A 26225-nucleotide genomic window follows, 5' to 3' on the forward strand; every position below is an offset into this window, starting at 1 on the left:
GATGCAATACATACCTTTTTTAACAGTAGTACACCATGTAGATCAAAATATTTCTCCATCTGAAGTATCCAATTTACCGGATCCTTGCCATCAAACTTCCTCATCTTGCTTTTTATTGATTTTAGGAGCTCGATCTTGAAACGACTGTAACTCTGTAATTTCGGATTTTTAAGTTCTAAAATTACGACCTGTAGTATCCCTCTGTATCTTCTTTCCAATGCCACTAGTCTGATCCAAATTGGATTCTCCAAGAAAGAGTTATGCACAATCTCCCAAGATGACCTGATTATAGACCTTTCCAAAAGAGCGAACTTGTATGAAGTGCCACGTGTCACTGTTTCGACCTTTGGTTCTGAAAAATTCATACAAGAAACTACAATCCATCCTCTTTTTGGACCTTCTTACAAAATTTCAATCCAATGCTCAGAGAGAAAGTTATGACGATTTTCCCCAAGTCACCTGTTTGGAATGTAATTCAGGAGTCTGCAAAAAATACCAACTTCCTCAGGTCATATCTCTGCAAATATAGCGCGAAAAGCTCTAAAATTTGGACCCAAGATTCAGCGCGATGTCTTCTCAAATGGGTTTTTTTCTTGGCTTCTGAAATGTCACAGAAACAAAGTTATAGCAAAAATTCCACGATGACCTGTTTGGCGCAGCGAAACCCTAGAATCCAAAGCTCTGATACCAAATGTTATGAAACCAGCTCAAGAAAAAGATAGAAAAGATAGATCAACGCCTTAGAATTCAGCCTCTTCGAGGGGGCAACCTCCTTTACATTACACAAATGAACAATTCTTGGATGATACAAATGAAAAGACCTCCTTTCTATATATAGGAGTCTAAGGGATCATAACATAATCAGAGCCGACATAACAATAATAATGTAAGGGCACAATAATAACAATAGTGGGCTTCTATGGGGCACAATAGTCACAATATGGGCACTACATGGGTACATCAATATAATAAGTGGGTTGTACTAATAACAATAAGGGGTTACACTAGTAGTATAGGGGCCTAACAATGGATTTTTCATTTTCATCCCTTTTTAAAACTCTCTAAATACGAAAAATATATCAAGTTATCCTTTCGTCGGAATCATTAAAAATTTAACAATGAAATACTCATCACTACAACGAGACCGAGTTTCTCCTTCCTATGGCTCGTAAAAATTACTAGGATGGATTCATTTGAAGAATGGACTTATATGACAAGCATATGCTATCCCCTTCAAGCTTGTGATTAAAAATAATTGAGGTACTCACTAGAAATAGTGGGAAAAAATGAAAGTGAAACATCTCTTGTATAGGCAGCATGTCGCTCTTGAACATGAAACCCATCTGCGTCTTGTGTCAATTTTGGGATACCCTGCTCACTCAGTTGTCTTTCTAGGTTTGGGTGACCCATTTTTCCTCTCATCTGACTATTCAATTTCATCATCATGAGGCATGGTCCTATGTTGATTCCAACACTGCCACACTTTGGAGTCATGTCGTCGATATGTTCAAGAGAAGTCTTATATGCAGTTTGTTACCTATACATTGTCTGACCTTTTGCTACAGTCTTGATCATACTCATTCATTTCACTTTATTCCTTGTTTCATGTCGATGATGGGGGAATCATCATGGCCCTCCTTCGACGGGTCATTTCTTGTCGACTTTAGCTCATTATCCAGGAAGATGACTTAGAAACTCCCTTTCAGTACCTTAGAGCTTGCATGCCTTAATGGAAAGTTCTTCACATCTAATGACAGGTTTTCATTATTGACCTTTGATCAGATGATTCCACGAGTGTTCGACATCAGCTTCATTTTCATATTCACGGATTGTATTGTTGTACCTTGAGGACCATTGTCATTATTGAGGGTTTCTCTCGTACCTTTTAATGCTCCACATCATTGGCTAGTAATCAGGAGGTTTTCTAGCATGATCTACTTCGACACATTCATTAGCATGTTAGAATTTGTAATTTGATCGAGTTGGGATGGAGCGCAAGACCCTGAGTTTTGTAAAATATGACTCAGGCTGTGTGGAGTTATGTATTGTTCATGATTATACACATGTTTCTTCTATACGGATGGTTGTGACCATACCGTGGGACATTATATTTATGACGGTGATCCTTCTATATCAAATGACTATGTCCATGCCTTGGATCTTAGATTTACAAATGATCCTTTTCATTTGGATGGTTGCGCCCATGCCGTGGATCCTTTCACATAGTCCTTTCTATATGTATGGTTGCATCCATATCGTGAATTCATGTTTTGATATCAGATATGTATATGTATATGCGTCCTTGATTTTCAATTCTCCTAATAGTGTTTTTTGTCGTCCTTGCAAAAGCTTGTAAATCATCTCAACCATCACTCTCTGTTCTGCCTTCATGAGTTAGGGGGCATATGTCACATAATATTTTTTCATGCCTCTTGCACTTCCTTGTGTCATACCCCGAACTGGTAAAAACTTGGCAATCATGCAGTATACCCATTCTGATATGCAACTCAGATCATCCCTAAAATACTAATGGAAACATGCCTCGAGCCTTCCCTAAAGAAGTTAGCTCTAAAACCCTAATTTCAAGATCAGCACGACCCCGACACTGGAAACTCATGCTGATCACTAATTGCACTATACTAGCCTCGCAATGTCAATATGATTTTTGCTTAGATACCCACGCTGATCCCTAAAAGGAAAGTTTTAACAAAGAGGACAAGCTTCTAGAGGCTTCCAGAATGATGAGCTGGAGGTTGTTCGGTGTGGATGTGGTCAAACTCTCCCAATATTTCCCTTTGATCTTATCCCTATGAGATACATCCTTGAGATGAGGGCCTTCTCCTATCTTTGGAGAAATCCTAACTCCCTTTCCCTATGTATATATTCATCCACTCCCATTCTCAAATGGTTGGTCTTTGGTTATTTGGACCCTTATGATGAGATAGTGCCTACATGTTACTCATTTAGCTTGGAGAAGGAGTGCTTAAAGAACTTGAGCCTGGACTTGCACAACTTATTGACATCAAGGCTTGGTTGTATGCTTCCTCCTTTGTTTCATTAATATATACAACTGTTTGTTTACTTTCCATAAATGTTTGCATTAATGAATCATTTATATTAATGCTCCTTAATCTGTTAAGTGGATTACTTTCGATTATGCTTGTTGTACTTGTATGCTTTGTTGTGTCTTTGATCTCTTGTGCAGGTATCCAAATGCTGTGAGTAGTAGAGTTGAGCTTGAGGCACAGGTGATTTGAGGTCTTCAACAAAGGAGCATGTTATAGCATTAGAACAAGGTAGACCATATTCCTCTTCTCTCATTTCGATTGTAATTTAGGAAATTGTCCTTGTAGATTGTCACACAGGTTGCTAGTCCCACTGATTAGGCTAGAGGGATCATCTCTATCCAGAGAGAGGATTTTTCTAGACAACAAAAGCACCTCTCTCTCAAAGAAGTTGTAGAAAATATCAAATGGTGAATTCCCTTGGCAAGGTAATGCTAACTCCTTAAGCAATTTTTAGCATCATAACTTTGCTCTCACTTCTTATTTTTGTTTCTCATTCTCCATGTATTTATTGATTCAAAATTAGCTCATGGCTCCTCCTTTCCCATTAATGAGATGACACATTGGTATGAGACATGTTATTTCACAATTAAGGATTTAGAGGCTCGAAAATGGGAAACCAAAATTTACCTTTCAGAGAATTTTGGCCCATTAATGAGATGTGATCCATGGAATGATGAGTTTTTACTTCAGTGGATCTATATGGATATTAAAGAAACAATTGTGTGGTCCATGTAAAAAATACTTTATGTGCTCAAGCAAATGGATATTTTAAATGGACCTATAGAGAACCTTTGGATTTTTTCGTTCCCATGATGCTTCCAAAGGAAATAAATACACCTTTACATGTTGTTTTTTACGTTGAACGTAACATGTCTTGTAAAATTGTGTGCTATTTTTCCATAGTAATAGTTTCCCCCTAATGTATGAGGTTAGGAGAAAATGTATAACCAAAATACATCAAATTTTGTTGTGCCTAACAGTGAGTCTTGTTGACTTATTGAGAGAGAGTGTCTTGTGAGGATAAAATCAAGGAAATCCTTGGTAATGAATAAAGAAAACCATGCTAATGGAATTTTTATACAAAAAATTATTTGTACACAATGGGCATGCCCCATGCTTTTGATCATGACTTTGACCTTCATATTGCAAGTATAAGTATAGAATATTATCAAATCAATGCCAATGAAGTTAATGTGATGTATGTTAAAGTAGATGATCATGTTATATCTCAGGGGAGTCTCTAAGAACAGGCTATAATGGATGCCCCCATACATTAGTCAAAAGGAACTACTAAAGGGAGTGCAATATGAATGCATATGTCTTAAACTAGATGAAAGAACTACAATGGTCATAAAGTACAATACATTGTTGATGTGAAAACTATGTTGGTGTCGAACATCAGAGGGACCAATGAAATCAATGGGTGATGATGTTTCCCACTTTTTCACCTCAGGTTGACCTAAAATGGGGTGGGTAAGGGGTGGACCAAGGTACTACTTCAATTCTGGAGAAAGATTGTTGATGTTGATATAAAAGAAGTGACTATTGTCTGGAACAAAGAGGGTTCCAAGAAATCCAAGTGAAGTTGATACAAGTACTATAATATGTGAGATAGGTCAAGGGAATAATGTTTAAGGTTAACAATGTGTAAGGAACATAGGGAAATACCCAAGGTTGGAGTGAAAATGTGAGTGGCACCAATCAAAACAAAACTATGGGGGATAGGACCCTGAAGTTGAGAGGACATCCAGGGGGGGAATAAATGATTTCTTTAACTATTAATGATAAATGTTTGCAATATAATGATATGATGGGAAGTATCTGGATGATACAACGTGACATGAAATTGATAAAATGAAATTTGAGATGAACTCCAACCAAGGGAAACTATGAATTGTCACCGGGTAGTAGACACAAAAATACATGGGTGAGGACCTTTGTCTAAAAAAAAATAAAAATAAAAAAAATCAGATATATATATATATATATATATATATATATATATATATATATATATATATATATTTGAACACTTTCCAAAAGAATTGAAAAGTGGGTTTGGGATGTACAAATATGGAAATGGGTGTCCCAAATGTGTGATGGCCTACATTGTGGCATAGGGGAGTAACTACAGAGGGTGGGGCCCCTTTGGTTAGCCTCAGTGTGGGGTAAATGAAATTAGGTAATCATGCAAATGGTCTACTACAATGTTGGGGTGTGAGAGGCCAAGTTCAAAATGTGGTCGTGCATCCATGATGATTGAGATGTAATGAGTAACCAGGAAAAGTGGTAAGCAATGAGATGAAGAGAGAAATGTGGTCATCCTTCAAGTCATCAAGTGAATGGTTCTTGGGAAAAGAAGAGAGGGCTATTGGTGCCAAGAGTGAAAAAGGACACTTCTTAATGAGACAATCCATGTAGATGGAGAAATTATCAACCAACATGAACGTTTATTGAGTGCTAGTGGAAAGTGGCAGTAAATGTGGTCGAGAATATGGGCCTTATGGAAATTTTAGGAGAAATTATGTCAAGATATGCAATGTTTCAAGGGAAACATGTCATGCTAATAAAGAATGATACCTTAGAAGTTCATCAACTTTTTTGAGGGCCTGGTCTCATGTTTAGTAACAAAGTGAGATGCAAGTGTGAAATCAAGATCCCAAGTGTAAGTATCCTCGAAATATAGAATTGACATAATTCGGATACAAAAAACCAACATAAAAATAACAAGGTGCACATAGTAAGTACCTTGAGTGTAGAAAAGGCCCAAGAGGGAAATTTTTGGCAAATTGAAGACAATATGCCATGTTGAAGAATGAAGTGACTTGATCACAATGACACTGATGGTGTGTAAAACAAAGCTTGTGGGCTCCCATACTGATGTCTGAAATATGGAAATGAATGTGTATATTAGGGTTATGGGGCCCATAGTGCCACCTCATTTGAAATTTGGTGAGGTGGCATCTATGTTATTCTGAGAAGTTTGTATGATCAATTGTTGTCTACTGGAGTGTATGATCAAGGCATGGAGGTAGACAAGTTAGTCATCACATTTCCCCCTTTATCAATTTGGCAAAGAAGGTGGGTTAGGTTGTATGTTACCAAGCCATATGAATATTTTATTAGTCAAGGCCCCACAGCTAGTGTTTAAAAATGTAGCAAGAAAGTCTCAATTTGATTTTTCCTTGATTAAATTGAGAAAATTGGAAATTCCACATCAGTAGACAACTTAGAGGAGTTAGCTGAGGTGACATGGCTCTTGTCACTCAATTAAGAAAACTCAAATTGAGTTAATGAGTTGAAGTTCAATTTGCATGTCTTGATTCCTATTTTATAGGAGTCTAGCTCAGTTTATTTGAGTTAAGGGCATGAAGTTTAGTTGTATGTAATGATTACTAAATTTTAGGAGCCTAGTTTGAGTTTTAGTTGTAATCAGTTAAACTAGTTTTATATATTAATAGAACTAGTTGGTTGTCAGTTAAGTAGTGTGACATCAGTCTAACTCAGAGATCATATAGTTAACTAATCAATCAACTAATAATTAGCTCATGCATGAAAATAATACGAGTTTCCTAGTTGTGGTAGAGTTTCCAAGGCAGTTAACCAGGAGTTGTAAACTAGTTGAGTTTACATGTGTTGCACTGGTCAGGTGATCAACCTTGAGAAATTGCGCAAGAATTTTGGAGGAAAATCCTAAATAATAGGGACTTATTTCAGCAGGAATTGTGCAAGAAAATAAGGGCTCAAGAAGAGGCATAAATTAACTAATTCAGGGTCAGAGCTTCTCAGTGAGCAGACAGATAGGTTATGCACTTGCAGGTTGTGCTCAGTTGAACAAAGCAATTGTAATACATCTCTATTCATCAGATTAATGCAAGCAGGAATTGGGGTTTTTAACAGTTTTCTTTCCCCAGGAAAAATATTATTTTCATGTATGTGATTTCTTATTGCATGTCTGATATTTTTGCTATAAATTGTGAATTAATGTCTATAAAGCAATAGAGTAGGTTTGTGTCTTGTGATTTTGATTAAAACTTCATAAGTGGTTGCAAATATACATATAATTTCTACATGGTATCAGAGCAGGATTCACATTAGAACAAGTCCTTGAATTCCTCATGTAAAGTGATTATTGAATAACTAATAAGCTGTTAGGAGGAAGAGTTATGGAGCCCTAGTTTAGGGAATATCCAGAAGACCCTATGTGCAGACTTCTTAATGGAGCTAGAAGGTTGCTAGTGGGAAGATCAGTGACCCAATCTTTAGTGACACAAAAAGGAGTTGTGATCATTGACATTGGTAGATTGATGAGTAGAGAGATTTGCCACAAGGAGATTGAGAATCGGATGGACTCTAGTTTCAAAGAGAGGATCCTTATGGAAGCTAGTACTTCAGGATCAGGGGAGATCATACTCATTATTGCAGTAGTTGTAGTAGCAGTGCAAAAGTAGCAATAGATCAGTAGAAGCAGCAGTATGAGTAGATCATAGTTTTCTTTGTATGCAGCTATACCTCCTGGTGTGACGTGGGGTGTTGTAGAGCCCTAGTCCTAGGAGTGTAGAAATTTGGGTAGGGTCCATTAAGGCGTTCCCCTCATGGATCATTACCTTGCTATAGGGGCCCAAAGCATTCAGTAGTAGGAAGGTCAGTGTTATTCAGATTATTGAGGAGTGCAGAGGAGTGTTGACAACAGAGTAGGAGGCCTAATAGCAGAGTCAACAACAACACATTTTTCCTAGTAGATAGTTGCAAACATGGTTGATTTAGTTTTTTTTGTATGCTTCTCATTTGCAGATGTTGCAATAGAAGCAACAACACTGAGATTTGTTGCATGCATTACATTCCATAGGTGAAGGATAGGGGTGGCTGATAATCCCTTTCTTGCTGAGAGGAAGTGTTGAAAAATGCAACAAGAAAGTCTCAATTTGATTTTGCCTTGATTAAATTGAGAAATTTTGAAATTCCACATCAGCGTACCACTTGGAGGAGTTCACTGAGGTAACATGGCTCTTGTCAATCAGTTAAGAACACTCAATTTGAGTTAATGAGTTGAAGTTCAGTTTGCATGTGTTGATTCCTACTTTATTGGATTCTAGCTCAGTTAGTTCAAGTTAAGGGCATGAAGTTCAATTGTATGTAGTGATTCCTAAATTTTAGGAGCCTAGGTTGAGTTAATTTCAGTTGTAATCAGTTAAACTAGCTATAACTATTAATAGAACTAGTTGGTGGTCAGTTAAGTAGTATGACATCAATCTAACTCAGAGATGATCTAGTTAACTGATCAATCAACTAATAATTAGCTCATGCATACAAAGAATACGAATTGCCTAGTTGTGGTGGAGTTTTCAAGGCAATTAAGAGGTAGTTGTAAACTAGTTGCGTGTACAGGTGTTGCATTGGTTAGGTGATCAACCTTAAGGAATTGCGCAAGAATTTTGGAAGAGATTCTTAAATAATATGGACCTTTTTCCTTAGGAATTGTGTGAGCAAATAGGGGCTTAAGCAAAGTCAGAAATTGACTAAAGTATAGGCTAGAGCTTTTTAGTGAACAAAGAGATAGGTTATGCAATTGCGGGTTGTGCTTAGTTGAGCATAGAAATTGTAATACATCTCTATTCATCAGATTAATGTAAGCATGCATTAGGATTTTTAGCAGTTTTCTTTCCCCAAGAAAAATATTATTTTCATTTGTGTTATTTCTTATTACATGTCTGAATTTTTTATTTCTAAATTGTGAATTAATGTCCGCAAAGTAGTAGAGTAGGTTTGTGTCTTGTGATTTTGATTAAAACTTCATAAGAAGTTGCAAATCTACATAGAATTTATACAACCACATGGGTGACTCATGCAAAGTCACAGGGGAAGTCATGGGAGTGGGAAATACATTTTTGAGGGTACCACGACTGTATAACACACATGCATGAGGGTGCATGTGCAAGTAGGTAGAAAATAGTTGCGGAGAGGACCACAATTTTGTAAGAAGCTAGCGTGCTAGGTGTCGTGCCTATGGGAATAACAGTCATATCAAGTACCATGGATATTACTCACATAGGTGTAGTGATGCCCATATGCATAATTTCAAAGAAAGTGTAGCAAATCTGAGTCACCTATGCCCATATTAGTCAAACAGACACACAATCGTTGTGACTGTTCTTGAAAGAGAAGCTGCGATGCAACAAGTAAGAAATTTTTTAATAGTTTTCTCTTTTTTGACTAAACTGGATTAGCCTTCTAGATAGTGCATTAGTGTGAGAGAGATTGCATTGAGTTGTAAGATGTAGTGGTAGTGAGTCCACAGGCGTGAGCTAACTTGGCTAGGTGGGAGTTACTAAAATACCTTTAGAACCTATTGATCTGGGCATAGGAGGAGGTCCTAGATTTTCTTATAGGGTTATGGCAGCCTCTAAGGGAGGTATTTGATGTCTAAGGGACATACCTAGGAATATCGACAAAGGTCGATATATATTTCTTCACAAGGTTGTTACCTCGAAGAGAGGAGTTACTGGTTGAGCCACCTCGAAATGATTGTGCTTGGAGGATTGGGCCCACAATGGTGTGGGCCCAATGCATTAGAGGGTGGCGCTATCAGGGTGACCACCACTATGAATCTTAGAATGTGAACTATGGTAGCAATGATTGCCTGCATCTTTGGGATTATGGCCTCAAATCAGATTACAGTGTGTTAGCCAGTTATACTACACCAGGTTCGATAGGGAACCTTTTTCAACTTATTAGAGAAATTTTTAGGTCTAAAATCAGCCTCCTAAAGAAAATGATAAAATAATATTGGAAGTAATAAAATAAGATTAGATTACTTCATCAATATTTGGAGGAGAAAAATAAAAAACTACTTTTTCAACTCGTATTTTCAACTTATCTCCCTATGAGTTTAGTCAAATTTCAAGTGAGAGCACTTGTTGGAAGCACCATGGGTTACTCCTTGGATGAAAAATTCAATTCCGCATCCAACAAGTGTTCCCACACGATATTTGAGCAAAATCTTAGGGAGATAAGTTGAAAATACAAGTTGAAAAAGTAGTTTTTTACTTTTCATGTTTTTTATCTTTTTACCTTTTACTCCAAAAATAGTGAATCATCCCCCATGTTTCAAATCATCATATTGAATCCTTTTCTTCTTATAAAGTTGATTTTTGTTGTACATTTTTTTTTTTAGGCCCATTTTTTACCTCAAAATTTCTCTAATGAGGCATGAGTGGTGCATTGGGTTATGATAGCACAATTGACTTGACCGTCACAAGGGAACCTCCGAGAGTTTACCTATGGGATGTTGTTATGTAGTTCTAATGACTCCTTCCGGTGACTATTGAATCTAGTGTTGGGGTCTTTTGATGCCTCTAGAGGGAGGTGGGAGATTGACTACTACTAGAGAAAGACGGTTTGACACTGGTGATTATCGAACCCCGAGATTATATTAGAGTACCCATACATGGGAATGGACTTACGCAAGGACTCGGACATGGGGTTTCACCCAGGAGGTGCACGGGGCCTGTCAGCCATATATGTTTGTTGTATTTATTTCCTTTATGTGATTTGTTGCTTATCATATATATCGATGTGATATTGATGTGACCACTTTTTTTCTTTACAAATATGGGACCTCAAGGTTGTTGGGTGGTTGTTGTTCGAGATCGATTAAATGATGGTGGATAGGTCATAGGTGGTGCACATGTTAGACAAGTCAATTTGGGATATAGTGAGCCAGTGGGGCCCCCTCATTAGAGATTGTGACTATAGGTTGGTGAAACACCCCTAGCTAGTGGGGAGACGATGAGAATCATTCAGAGGATATCCATATATTACGGGCCTAATAGAGGGTTGCAGAGGAGAGAGAGTGGGACCTCAGAGAGCAGATGACTAGCCTTTTGCTTAGGATGCTAGAGACTGGATGGGTAGCCCTAGAAGAGGATGTAATATATCTCATCGGGACACCATACCGCAAGTGGTGGCTTGTGCTACAGAGAGTAGCTATAACAATGGTTACATCGAAAAAAAAATTGGTGCTAGATCCTGAGGAGGTAAAAGGGATTCCTGCTAGTGGCAGAGGGATTCAAGGGGCTAGCCCCTCTCAACCATGCCCTTAGATGTTTCTATGTACCAAGGGAAGCATCCGTTACGAGGACTCTCCCCCTTTTTCTATGTACATAGTTTTTTGGCAGTGATAGCACCTCACTGTATCTAAACTGTATTTTTTTATGTATATATATCTATATCTATATATATATATATATATATATGATCTTTTGATATTTCATATGGAGTTTCATCTATTGATGTGATGCTTTTATTGGATGCATGTTTATTTATGTATGTTATGGTTCATTATGATTAATTTTATATGTCTTGATGATGATATGTATGTAATACTTTCGAATATAAGATGTGCTTAGTGATTCTATTGTCGAAATAGTTCTAATGCCTATGAATATGTGAAAACATCACATGATCAAAACCACATACTAACAACTTGGCATGTAAGTATTTCCTAAAGAGATGAGGTTCGTGAACCTGAAATGTCTAGTTCAACTACACGATGACAAGTTGGGAATCAAGGAACATATTCAAATTACAGATATCTAACTGGGAGGTATCATCCAAGAGGCCTATGATGGCATCATATTTATCTTTATTATTGGTGGCTAACCGAATGCAAAAACCATTCTGATGGAGAAGGATTGATCAAGAGAGTAAATGGTATATGCAACCGAAGCGAGATTTTGTGACCATCGAGAAGCATCGTGAGCAAACCCATGATCGTAAGTTGGTGGTTGATCCATCTATAACACATGATATGAACATAGTTTAGTGTACTTGATGGTGGGGCAATCATTCAAAAAATAAATCTTGGTACAACACAACATCATAAGGTAAGATGAAAATTATGGTTAGGGATGGAATTTTTTGAGGTAGATCCCACTTATGGGGTCTTTGAGGTATGTGTTTTTGGGTTATGCCAAAATTTAGGTGTCTTTAAGGAGGTAATGCTTGACGATATAAGGACCCTTCCATAATGTTTTGAACTTCCATGGGCCTAAAGATTTATTAATAACATCTGATAGTGAAGGACTAAAAGCCCCTTATTGAATGGGTGATGGGTGACAATGAGATCGAAAGTGGCTTTGGTCCTCCTTTTTTGTGCCTCATTATGCTAGAGAGATGCTCATCAAAAAATTTTGATGTGTTTTAGTTGAATCATTCCCTGCTCTAAGGGAGCAATGTTGGGGAGAAGTTTGATTATTGTACACAGTGTGAGGATCTCGCACTTGATCGGGAGTACAACCTTCACCCCATGTACTAGGTGGAAGGGAGTGAACCCTGTGGATGTTTTAACAGGTGTGCGTTATGCCTATAGAGATGAAAATAGAATGTGATGCTATTTTTTTTGCTTGTTCACCATACACTATAACATTGTTTTGAGAACTTTGTTAGCAACTTCTACTTTTCCATTTGATTAGGGGTAGTATGGGGAAGCAAACTCATATGTGAATCCAAGGAGTTGAGATAATTCCTGGAAAATATAATTTTCAAAGTGTTTTCCATGATCAGAAACAAGATCCTTGAGAATGTCGAACCACATGATGACATGATTGAAGAAAAAATGAGCACTGGTATCAATGGTGCTATTGAACATAGGCATGGCTTCAACCCACTTGGTGAAGTAGTAAATGTTGACTACAATGTCCTTATGGGCATTTTGTGATGGTGGATTTCAAGTCATAAAATCAATGCCCCATTTGTAGAAGGGGGTCATAACTATGACAATATGTAAAGGAGAAAATGGTGCTCTAGCTTTGTGAGCATATATCTAGCACCATTCACATCACTTAACTGCTTGGATGCAGTCTTGGAAGAGAGTGGGCCAAAAATAATTGGTGCAAAGGGTTTTTTGGGTAGTGGACATTCTAGAAATATACCCCTGTATTCTCCATTGTGATGGAAATGTAAGACTCGCTCTGATCCCTCAAGTGTGAGGCACCAATGTAGGATGGTGTTGATACCTCTTTGATATAAAAAATCCCCTAAGAGGAGATAACATGGTGCCTCATGGCGAATGCGCCACCAATCATCTCAAGGGATACGAGGATGGAAATTTTGGGTTCAAAGATAGAAAAGAATGTCACCATACCAAGGGTCTTTGGTCAATATGACAAACAAGTGTTCATCAAGGAAAGTGTCGTTCACTAGTGACCCTTGAATATTTTTTGGTAAATCGGCGATGAATTTAGAAAGGATAAGATCCTTCTTGCTTTTAGGGGAAGAAAACTAGAGGTCAAATTCTTGCAAGATGATGATAGATCAAGTGTATTTATGGTTCGTCATTTTTCAAGTCAGCAATGCCACATGGGATTGATAATGGAAACTACCATGGTAGTCCAAAGAATGATATAATGTTAAATCTTCTGGATAGTGTGTACGAGGGCTAATGTTTTCTTTTCAAATGGCCAATACTTCAAAGAAGGTCCTAACAGGTTTTTGATGATATAATAGATGGTGTGTTCTCTATTAACATTTCCACCTTGGATGAGTACACTCATGATGGATACTTCTGATGTTGAGAGGTAAAGGGCGAGGTCCTTATTGTATTCAAGAAGATTGATTAGGGGTGCTTCTGATAACACTTCATTTAAAGCCTCAAATGATTGTTGAGCTTTTTCATCCCATTAGAATGGGATGTCTTGATAGAGGAGATGAATGAAATCATGTGTACATGTGGCATAATTGGGAATAAAGTGACTAAAGAAATTGGCCTTTCCTTGCAGACTTTGCAAATGCCTTAATGTTTTTGGTGTGAGGATCTCATGGATTGTTCGGAATTTCAATGTGTCAACTCTGATGCCTTGCTAGGAGACAATGAAGCCTAGCAAGCATCTTACATTGATGTAGAACACACACTTGAGGGGTTCAAGTGTAAGCTATATTTTTTATAGTGTTAGGTCCCTATAATACTAGTGTATCCCCCCTTATTATTAATTTTGTGCCCATGTACCCCCATATTGTCACTATTGTGCCCCATAGAAGCCCAATTTTGTTATTTTTATGCCCTTACATTATTATTGTTATGTAGGTTCTAATTATATTGTGACCCCTTACACTCCTATATATACAAAGGAGGACTTGTCATTTGTATCATCCAATAATTGTTCATTTATGTAATGTAAAGGAGTTTTCCCCCTCGAATAGGATAATTTTTAAGTTGTTAATCTATCTTTTTGTGAGTTTGTTGCATAACATTTGTTATCAAAGCTTTGGATTCTAGGGTTTCTCTTCTTCAAATAGGTCATCATGGAATTTTGGCTATAACTTTTTTTCTACAAAGATTCAGAAGCTGAAATTACAACCACGTGGATCCAAAATATTGATGAACCACATGTATAAATTTCATATCCTTCCCCGCTATATTTTCATAGATATGATCCAAGGAAGTTAGGGTTTTTGTAGGCTCCAAAATTCCATCTCAAACATGTGATATAGGAAAAATCATCGTAACTTTCTCTCTGAGCATCATATTTGAATTTCGTAAACAGTGACTAAAATAAGATAGACTGCAGTTTTTTTGGTATCATTTTTAGGGCTGAAGATTGAAACAATAACATGTGCCATCCCATACAACTTTGCTCTACTGAACCACTCCATAATCCTTGCATCGTGGGATATTTGGCATAACTCTTTCTTGAAGAATCCAATCGCTATCATACTTGTGGTTTGGAAAGAATACTTAAAGAGATACCACATAAATAAATTTCAGAACTTGGAGATCCTAAATTACAGAGTTACAAGCATTTCAAGATCAAGCTCCTAAAAGCGGGAAAAAGGAGTGTATTGTTTTTGAAAAATTGCATAACTTTTGTTTGAAAAATCAATTTGAAGTGATTCCAAGGTTATATTGAAACATATATATCAATATTGGGATATAAAATGCCTCCTAAGAAAAATAATTCTACACCCATTAAGCCCTCAGAAATCTCTACTATGACGCATAAGGAGGAAGAATTGAAGCATGATATATCGAAATTACGGGACCAAGTGCAACAAATTTCTCTCTCACAAAGATAAACCAAAGATGAAATAAAATGTAACATGGATGTTTTAAAAGGAGACATGAATGTTTTAAAAGTATACATGGAAGGTTTGGAAGAAGGTTTGAAAATGTTGTTACAAGAAATGCTTCCTGGTGGTGACAAGGTAATCCATGAAAATCATGATGAGAACAAAAGGAATATGAATTATGATTTTAGAGACTCCAATGTGGGTTTTAAGAACCACCACATTTCAAATATAGCTATGAGGAAGTTTGATGGCAAGGATCCGATAACATCGATACTACAAATGGAGCAATATTTTGATCTACAAGATTTGCAACCCTCACAAAAGGTACGTATTGAATCTTTATATTTAGAACCCAATCATTTTGTATGGTGTAGATGGTTTTGTTCTCGTAAACCACTTGTCACCTGGTTAATTTGCACGGAGGAAATGATAGCACATTATGGAGATACAAAGAGAAACACCTTCTTTAGCCAATTGATAAATCTCAAACAAAAGGGTTCCATGGTGGAGAGCATTGAAGACTTCCAAAAATTGAATATTAGTGTAACCAATATTCCAGAGTATAGGATTGATGTATTCATAAGGAATTTAAAAGATAGCATCCAACGTGAGGTTCTCCTCTAGGAACTTGATTAATTGGAGAAGGCATTCAGGGTGGCAAGAAAAGTTCAAAGCAAAATTATGGCAACAAGTAAGTCTACCACTCACAACTATAAATATGGAAGTGTTAGTCTTCCACAACCTACAAGGTTAACACCACAACCATTGGAGGAAAAAAGAGAAAAAGGGCTTTGTTACATTTGTGATAGAAAATATAGTAAAGGTCATAAGTGTGTTGAGAATAAATTATTCTACATATTTTGAAGAGGAGGAAGAAAAGGAACAAGAAACATCAAAAGAGGAGGATATACACCAGGAACCAACTCCAAAGAAAGAAGAAATGAATCTGGCCATATCTTGTAATGCATTGGTAGGAATTACCACTCCTCAAACTCTCAATATAGAAGGATATATCAAGAAGAAAAAGGTAATAGTGTTGATTAATTCGGGTAGTATCCATAATTTTATTCATTGTAAGGTAGCGAAGAAATTGAATTTCTTCCTATATCCAACACTAGAGTCTCAAGTGATGATTGCAAATGGAGGAACTATAAAGTTCTCTATAAAGTGCCATAATATCAAGCTAATCATGGGGGAATATGTATTGAATAGTCCAATGCTTTCCATTCTAGTGGGCGGTGTTGATGTTGTACTAGGAATCCAATGGTTACAATCTTTGGGGATGATAGCTTTCAATTTTCAAGGACTTTTCTTGAGATTTTTTTGGTAAGGAAAGGAAGTTGAATTAAAAGCTATCACAGGGAAACCAGGAAAGATAATCAACTCTAATGGCATGAAAAATCTTCTGAAGAAAGAACAACTAGGCGTAATTGCACAATTATGCTCACTAGGTGTTCAAACATAGATATCATCTATTTCCTCAGATCTTAAAAAAGTCTTGGACAATCATTCCAAGGTGTTTGAGACTCCTAAATTCCTCCCACCTATTCGTGATCATGATCATGTGATTCACTTGATTCCAGGAAGTGTTCCTCCAAACATCAATCCTTACATATATCATTATGCCCAAAAGATTGATATTGAACGTATGGTTGCAAAAATGCTAGAGGCTAGTATAATTCAACCTAGTCAAAGTTCTTTTTCTACTCCAATAGTATTGGTTCACAAGAAGGATGAATCATGGTGTATGTGTCCATATTATAGGGAGCTCAATAAGCTCACTATTAAAGATAAATTTCCCATTCCTGTCATTGATGAATTGTTGGATGAATTACATGGAGCAATTTACTTCACCAAGCTAGATCTTTGTTCAGGATATCATCAAATTAGAATGAAGACTAAAGACATTCTGAAAACAACATTCAGAACTCATGAGGGTCATTATGATTTTTTGGTCATGCCTTTTGGCCTTACTAATGCACCTTCCACATTTCAAGGTTTGATGAATTCCATTTTCAAACCCTTCCTTAGAAAATTTGTGTTAGTATTTTTTGATGATATATTAATCTACACCAAGTCTTGGAAGGATCACGTTAAACATGTTGACAAGGTGCTGAAACTATTGGAGGAGAAACAATTATACGAAAAAACTTCGAAATGATTCTTTGGAGTACAGGAGGTGGAATATTTGGGTCATATTGTATCCATGAGGACATTAAGGTAGACCCTAAATAAAATTAAATCCATTAAGGAATGAAAAATCCCCACAACCATAAAGCATCTTCGAGGATTTCTCAGGTTGACAGGGTATTATCACAAGTTTGTTAAGGATTATGGGAGAATAGCAGCACTTCTAACATTATTACTAATGAAAGATTCATTTTCTTGGAGTCCAAAAGAAAAAAATTCCTTTAAACATTTTAAAGAGGCAATGTGCCAAGCATCAGCCTTAGCTACACCATACTTCACAAAAAAGTTTATTATGGAGTGTGATGCTTCAGGAAATGGAATTGGTGTTGTTTTAATGCAAGAAGGAAGACCCATTTCTTTTGAAAGTCATCCAATCAAAGGAAATTATTTACACAAACCTATTTATGAGAAGGAAATGTTGGCAACACTACATGCACTAAAGCTATGGTAACCTTGCCTAAGGGGAAGAGACTTCAAGCTAAAAACATATAATGATAGTCTTAAATACTTTTTGGAACAAATATTATCTTTAGAAGAGCAACAAAAATGGGTGACGAAGATGTTGGGTTATGAATTTGAAATCATATACAAAAAAGGGAAGCAAAATGTTGTTGCAGATGCACTCTCAATGTTATCACCAAACAATGATTACTTATCCATTTTTAACTAGGTGGATCGAAATACACCATGTAGGATTAAGTTTACCATAGTAAAATCACTTTCACTGTGGAAACTAATTTAGTAAACCACTTTTATTAAATTGTTTTTTGATTCAAATCAAAAACCCGATGACAATAATTAGATAAATCACTATTTATTTAATTTTCTCTAGGTACTTATTAATTCATTATTTAAATAATTATTCCTTGTCACATTTGACTAAATCCCCTAGGAATAATTAAATAAATCATTATTTAATTAATATTCATTATTTCTATTATTGGAATAATTGTTAAATCACTATTTAATCAGTATTTCAATTTCACACCATTCTTAATCCTCGCGAAATAATTAATAAATCATTTTATTTGTTAATTATTTTTAAATAAAGATATTTAACCATTTTAAATATCTTTTCCCTCTCCAATAAATACAATAAAATATTCCAAGCTATTAGATCCATATTTGGTTAATATTATTTTATTATTCTCCATTTTCGAGATTAAATCAATACTTTGTTATAAATAGGAGGGTTTTCCATTCATTCTTCACCATGATCATAATCATCGTCACCATTATCATCTTTTTTCATTTGAGCTTCCATTTGCGTTCTCCACATTTTGTTTGGGTTTTTAACATATTGAGAGACAAGATCGTTTTTTGAAGTATCAAGGACATCAATAAAGATCTCCTTCACTAAGTGTTTTCAAGAAATAATTTATTCAATTAAAGTCTTTCCATTTGGTTTATTGCATTGGATATCTTTACTATTGCTTTCTATTATGGATCATCTATATTTTTGTTGCAAGTTTTTCCATTTTTATTGCAGATCTGAATCGTAAGTAGCCATCAAATTGTTGTTAGGGTCACTTGTCACCTAGTGACTTAAGTGAAGTGTTTTTGGTACATCTTCCAATAAATTTCACACTAACAATCAATAAAGGGTGAGGATGTCAAAGCATTACTTTGTTCCATTTCTATTATCCAACCTGAGTGGATAACCAAAGCAAGAAATGAATGGAAGAATGATGAAGAGGTGTGGTCACTCATTCAAAAGTTGCAGCGAGATCCCAGTATATCTGATACATTTAGTTAGAATAATGATTCATTATGGTACAAAGATCACTTATATCTTTGTAAGAATTCCCAACTCAAACAAAATATTCTTTTGGAATTGAATGCCTCTCCCTTAGGAGGGCACTTAGGATTTTTAAAAACTTACCATAGGGTCAAGAAGGAATTTTTTTGGGATGGCCTTAAAAATAATATTCAAAAGATTTTGGCAGAATGTTTGGTTTTCCAATAAAATAAAGTTGAGACAATTAAAACCCCAGGTTTGTCACAACCTTTATCCATTCCAAGTCAACGTTGGGAGGAGGTCTCAATGGATTTTATCACATGTTTACCCAAGTTTGAAGGAAAGAGTGTCATCATGGTGGTAGTTGATAGAATCACCAAGTATGCAAACTTTTTTGCATTATCTCATCCTTTTAAATCCAATACAGTTTCTACTGCATTTATGGAAAAAATTCAAAAGATTCATGAAAATCCAAAGATTCAAGTAAGTGACAGAGATCCCATTTTCACTCAAAATTTTTGGACAGAATTATTTTCTTGTCTTGGTACTCAATTAGCTCATAGCTCACCTTATCATCCTCAATCTAATGGGAAAACTAAGATAGTGAACAAATGTTTGGAAGGATATTTTTGTTTCTTTGTATCTGATAAACAAACACAATCGATTAAGTGGTTACCTATAGCTAAATGGTGGTATAAAACATTTTTCCATATTGTAGCCAAATGACCCCATTTATGGCACTTTATGGATATCATCCACCATCCATAACATCATCTTTAAGAGAAAATTCTAAGGTTCAAGCAGTGGAAGATCACATCGAACGTCAACAACAAGTTCTCCAACTCTTAAAGGATAACCTAACTATGGCGCATAACCGAATGAAACAACAAGAAGATCAGCATCACATCAAAAGATTTTTTGACGTAGGTGAATGGCTATTTTTACGGCTAAAACCATACAAACAAATGTCTCTCAAGCAAGCTAATAAGGATATTAAATTATCACCCAAGTACTATGATACGTATAAGTTATTGCAAAATATTAGTACTATGGCATACAAATTGGAGTTGTCTGCATCTTCCTCAGTACACCCATATTTCCATGTTTCATGCTTAAAGAAGGTTATCGGTGACAAGCTTCCAGTTCAAACAGTGTTTCCAAAACTTGACGAAGCAGGAAAAATTATATTTGAGCCTAAAGAAATCATGGAAAAAAGAACTCGACAGCTATGGAATCGATCAATTTTGTAGTATCTCATTAAGTGGAAGAACTTACCCACTGAATATTCCACATGGGAGGATGAGAATTTATACAAAATCATCCAAAACTACTCAAGCATTGCGTACAATACTTTTTTGAAGGAGAGGGGCACGTTAGGTCCCTATAATACTAGTGTGTCCCCTCTTATTGTTATTGTTGTGCTAATGTAGCCCCCATATTGTTATTTTTGTGCCCCATAGAAGCTGATTGTTGTTATTGTTGTGCCCTTACATTATTATTGTTATGTAGGATCTAATTATATTGTGACCCCTTAGACTCCTATATATCCAGAGGAGGTCTTGTCATTTGTATCGTCCAAGAATTGTTCATTTATGTAATGTAAAGGAGGTTTCTTCCTCGAAGATGATATTTTTTAAGTTGTTGATCTATCTTTTTGTGAGATGGTTGCATAACAAACATTGTTTAATTACAACCCGTGGATCCTCAATATGGTTAGAACACTTCTTGGAGTAAACAATGAGTTTGAACAAGTATGTTAATATGAGATGAGCTAAGTCATGGAAGATGTAATTCATGGCTCACTAGAAGGTTCCTTCAAAATTCTTAAGTCCAAAGGGCATAACCTTATAAGTGAAGGTACCCAAGGGGTGGTGAAAGCAGTTTTGTATTAATTTGTATAGAGGATTTGATTTTCATTATAGCCTACGAACCCATCCATGAAGGACAAATACTCATGCCCTGCACATGCATAAATTACTTGGTCAAAGAAGGGTGTGGGATAATTATCCTTAGGGCATGCTTTGTTCAAATCCTAAAAATTATTAGATACGCATAATTTCCCTTGTTTCTTCATGATGCATATACGTTTGGAAGCCCAAGATGTGTGGGAAATGGGTTAAATGAACCCAGGTTTATCAATTTCGAGTTTGAGAGTTATGGCCTTTTATGGATGGAGTGGGCAATGCTTCTTCCTTACAAGGGAGGCATCAAACCATGTTTCAATGTGGTGCTCTACGAAGGTACGACTTATGACGACCACTTCCAAATATGACCAAGAAAATATGTCCCTATATTCATGAAATAGAGCTCTATATGAGGCAACTTCTTCTGGAGAACATGCTTCCCCCAACAATATTTTTCAACTATGGTGGGATTGGTAAACATATCCACCTTTATGGTAAGTGAAATGTTTAATGTGTTACCTTCTTCGAATTCATCTGGTGCAAGTGTTGGTGTCCGAGTGAGAATAAACTATTCCACCCTTTTTCACATTCGTTTATCAATCTAGGTGCGTACAATTTTCAAGGTAATGCGTAAGGTATATTCAGGGGCAAGGTTACAATCTCAAATTAACCAAGGATTCACAACTAAAGAATCAAAGCATCACTGTAACAGTAATGAGAAATAAAATTGCAGAACTTAAAAGGCATTCACAGAAATCAATAAAGACCTGTAACAGCAATAAGGAATTAACACACCATAATAAAAACAACACACATAAAGCAAATACGCAGCACCTGATCAGAAGAGCGGGCCCAGCTCTCTAATTAGGGCTGCGTTAACTCACAAATAAGAAGAGAACAACAACTTGCTTGTATTTAATATAAGAGAAACTGTTACAATATTTGTCTTTGCACAGCTAACCCCTCGCACAGGAATAAAACCCCTTTTATACAAATACATGGGAATGACATATTCCCCAAAATCTGGCAACTAATGCCCAAAAATATACAACTGTTAGAACAACAACTAATTGTCAAGAGAGCGAGAACAGTAAAGATCCAAAATAGGCTTTGAAAGCAGTTGTGAATTGGTTATGTTGTTGCAGCGTTGCCGAACAGCTGCTGTGAATGCGGGACTGTTGTTGCAAGCTGTGAAGGTGATACCTGTTCACCGAAATCTACAGAAATAACAAGGTTTATTAGTTCGCATAGGCAAAATCCCCATGACCTTACTTCATCAATTAAATATTCCAAGAGACATTAGTGTTACACAAAATTATCGTCACCATGACTATTTGTACTCAATATGGGTCTATCATCACTTATATTGTCCTCCTAAGCAAGTCTCAGACCTCAGCTCTTCATGTCAGGCTTTGAAAATGAGAGAAAGACATTAAAAATCAACAACGCTCTGGTTCCGCACTTTCTCTCACTGTTGCCTGCGGTCCCGCACCCCCTGTTCACATTACCTGAGGACCTGCCTGCTCTATCCCTAAAGGAGTGTGTGCGGACCCCTGTGAAACTCAAAAAGGCGCAAGTTTATTCTAAAAAAAATTACTTTGGGTTAATTTTAGATGATTCTAGAAGGATTTTTGACGTGGATTGTTCGCTCTTAGGTGGTTCATGCATCCCAAAAGAGAAGGAGCTAATCCCTTGATGAGAGGAGCTATCCCTTTGAAGGAGGGCTTTATCCCTTTGAAGGAGGACCTAGTAACTTCCCTCCATTGCACTATAAATTAAGGCATTGGGTTGGTTGCTAGGGAGGTTAGAAGCTGAACATTTTTTAGGGTAAATGCTGGTGGAATTGAGACTTCCTAGTTAAGCTTGAGAGGAGAGATCACATACCTTTTTGGCTTCATTGGGAAGAGAGTGAAACTTGTCAAAGTATAGGAGACTTCTTGTTGGACCCTGGGAGGAGCTTGTACAACATCAAGGCACAGGTTGTAAAGTTCTTCTTTGATTTGAATTAATACAATCAGATTCATTTTTCTCAACAAATTGTCTTATGTCATTTGTTTCATGAATTCCTTGATCATCATGATAAGTATGCTTTATGATATTGCCTTTTCAGGTGCTATTTAATTTGTTTGCTTGTTTGTGTTTGCAGATTCGCTACAAGGGAGCTCATTTGGATCAAAGGAGCGAGGCTTCCACAAACTTGCATTTGGACCCAAGGTAGGCCTAAAACACTTGTTTGCCTCTGTTTATAAATTGCATATTTAGAGAAAGATAGTTTTCGATTGGCTTGCTTGTCACCAGATATCGTTAGATACTAGGTAGGTCTATCTTGTCTGCAAGATCGACTCATTCCATGTGACAAAATGGCGACTCTGCTGGGGACTTGATTTCTTTATTTGCTTTACTTTGACCTGAGAAACTGTGTTTTTTTTTTCTGTTTTTGGCTTGTTGTGTGTGGAATTGGGTAGATTTAGTAGATCTAGGATTATTTTTTGTTTTTCATAACTTTGGGAGAGGACCACACCCTCAGCTTGCAACACAGTGCGGACCTATCCGCACTTTTTCTTTTCGCACAGAGCAGTACCGCACCTGTGTGAACTGTGGGCCTGCGGACCCTGCTAAAATTTTAAAAAACTTAAGATTTTCTCTGTTAGTCAGCTTAGTTTTTGTTTAGATGTTGTTATCCCCTAGCCAGACCTACATGTAACTTGTCAGAAGCTTTTCTTAGGTTAATTCCATTGGTGTTAGGGATTTAGGTGAAATTCCTCGAAGTTTTGGTTGCCGGGCTTGGTTTTCATTTTGGTCTTCTAGTAGCTCAGAGCTTAGAAGCTGTAGAAGCCTCAGATCACCTTGGTTTTTATTGGCCTTCTTATGAGTTTGACCATTTGCAAAATCTACCTTTGTTGAGGAATCCATCTTGTGTTTTCTCTTTGCGAAACTTCGAAAAGGCTTGCGTTAAAAGTTTGGAATTCATTTTTAGAAAAGAAAACAAAAATTGGTTGTTTTTTTACTGATTTGTGATTCTGGACAAATTAGTCCTTAGTTTGCTTATATTTAAGTAAAACATCCTTGAAAAAGACATCTTGTAATCTTTGACTTCAAATAGTTTTTTATAGTTTATAGATCTTAAGATTAGTTATTTCCATAGTTTTGAGTGTTTTATAAAAAATAAAAAGTCTCTTTTGGAAAAAGTTTGTTTTTGTAGTGTTTGAGTGTTTGAAAGAAAAGAGAAATTTTTGTGAAAATAACTAGTTGTCTAATTTTGAGTGCATTGGAAAAGACAAAAAGCTCTTCTTTTGATTTGTTTGTTAAGAAAGATTTGTGTTTACAAGCATTTGCATTCTCAAACTCTTTCCTAGCTAGAAATTCATTGAAGGGAAAATATTTCTTAATCATCTTAAGTGCATTTTTTAGTGATTTCGAGTCGAGTCTTCACACCACAAGTTTCATCTCCGCACCTCTTGACTTAAACAAAAACAATAAAAATAACGCTTAGAGTAAAATCTATCTAGTAATCTTTTTATTTCTAGGGCTCTATTACACCAACATAGCTTAGGCTAGTGTCTTGGAGTAGTGAGTAATTAACTCTCCAAGACAGTAAAACAAACAAGTAGCTGTATCCTGCGGTAGGAGAAAAATCCAATTGTTGCATCTATGCTCTGGGAAAGCTCCTCTTAAAGGAGAAGCACGAGATCGTGTCCGAACTAGTGTGGGAATCAATCCTTCCTCATTGGGAACGATGCCAGATACTCACGTATTAAAAACGGTAAACCTTGGATTAACCATTATCGAGGAGCCTGGGGTCACTTGTTGGTAAACCTTGGATTATGTCAAGGAGACTTCAAGGGGATTGAGCTTGTTACTCTGCCCTTGCATGCGTATCGGATCGTAGACTATTCCCCCAGGTATATTTGTTTCCATTGGTAACCATAGTGACCATATTCTATAGGATTCTTCCTAAGGTGATGGTGGTGGGAAGATCCCACTGTACCTGGAGCAGACGTCGGGTAGACTCACTTGGATTTTCTGGGGAGTTCTCTTCACTCGAGACGGTTTAGTGGAGAAACTTGTGCCAGTCTATTCTTTAAGCAGGTTGCCGGGGTAACTGTTCCAACCGCCGTTTCTGTATTGAACTTTGCGACGTTGGATTTCATCACCAACTAGTGTTTTCAGTATGGAAAGTTACTTTTTGTGTGTGGTTTGATCTCCTAGATTCTTTAGGCGTGTGATTCAAATTTTTTTGGTTCTTTAGAGGCTTTAGGTGGTTTTCATTGAGATTTTACTTTGTTTGCGTGTGAAGTAGTTAAAATATTTAATCATGGCTGAATTACCGAGGAAGTCCCGTAGACTTTGGGGCCAACCTCTTGAGTTTTCGCCGAGCCAGCCTAAAGGGTTAAGATCCCTCGTAACTCCTAGAGACAGTAGAGTCGGGTCACCTGAACAACGAGAGTCTTCTTTGGTGGTACATCCTAATTTTCAAGCTCTAGTAGCATATTATAATCCACAATCTGTGTCGGTTTCCGAAATTACTGGTAGCTTTTCATCTACTAGTGATTTAGGTGAGGAACCTAAAATATCTGAACCTGAAAGTGAATTTGCTGCTACTCCAACGTCGAGGTTTACCTCTCCAACTTCTAGTGGTCTTGGTTCACCCAGGGTAGAAAGAATAATTACCCAAAATCTTCCTTCTGGACTAATAGCTATTGAAGAACTTGCTCCTCCGGAAGAAGAAGTAGGCATCCCTATCCCTGAAAATCAACCTGTTATAGAACTTAAGGAGTGTGAATCAATCTTTTACAGTCCACCTAGGAGCAGTGCTTGGTATCTTTCATTGACCAATTTTTTGGAAAACCTAGGACTAAGTTTTTCACCACCTCGTATTCCTTATCACCCAACACCTAGGGGTTACTATCCTCCGTTAAATATGTCAAGACAGTCGTCCATGTTTTCTCAATCTCCAGAATCCTTTTTGTACAACGGTCCTTCTGTTCCCTCTGAGTATCAGTCACTTACTGGTACTTTTTCAGGAGCATCTCCTCAACCCATTGAACAAGGGTTATTAACTGGAAACAATGGTACTAAGCCATTGAGTGTAGAAGATATTCTCATGATGTCAGGTACTATACCTAATCCTCAACCTCAAGGTGGCCAGTTATCGCCTGGGGGGCAGCCTCAAAATCCTCAATTATCGCCTAGGGGCAACCTCAAGGTACCCAATTTGTGCCTGGGGGGAAACCTCAAGGACAGTACATACCTATGGGA

This window comes from Pinus tabuliformis, chromosome 4_2 (genome assembly GCF_031772625.1).
Source record: "Pinus tabuliformis cultivar Carrire ecotype Pingquan chromosome 4_2, CPIR1, whole genome shotgun sequence".
Lineage (NCBI taxonomy): Eukaryota > Viridiplantae > Streptophyta > Pinopsida > Pinales > Pinaceae > Pinus > Pinus tabuliformis.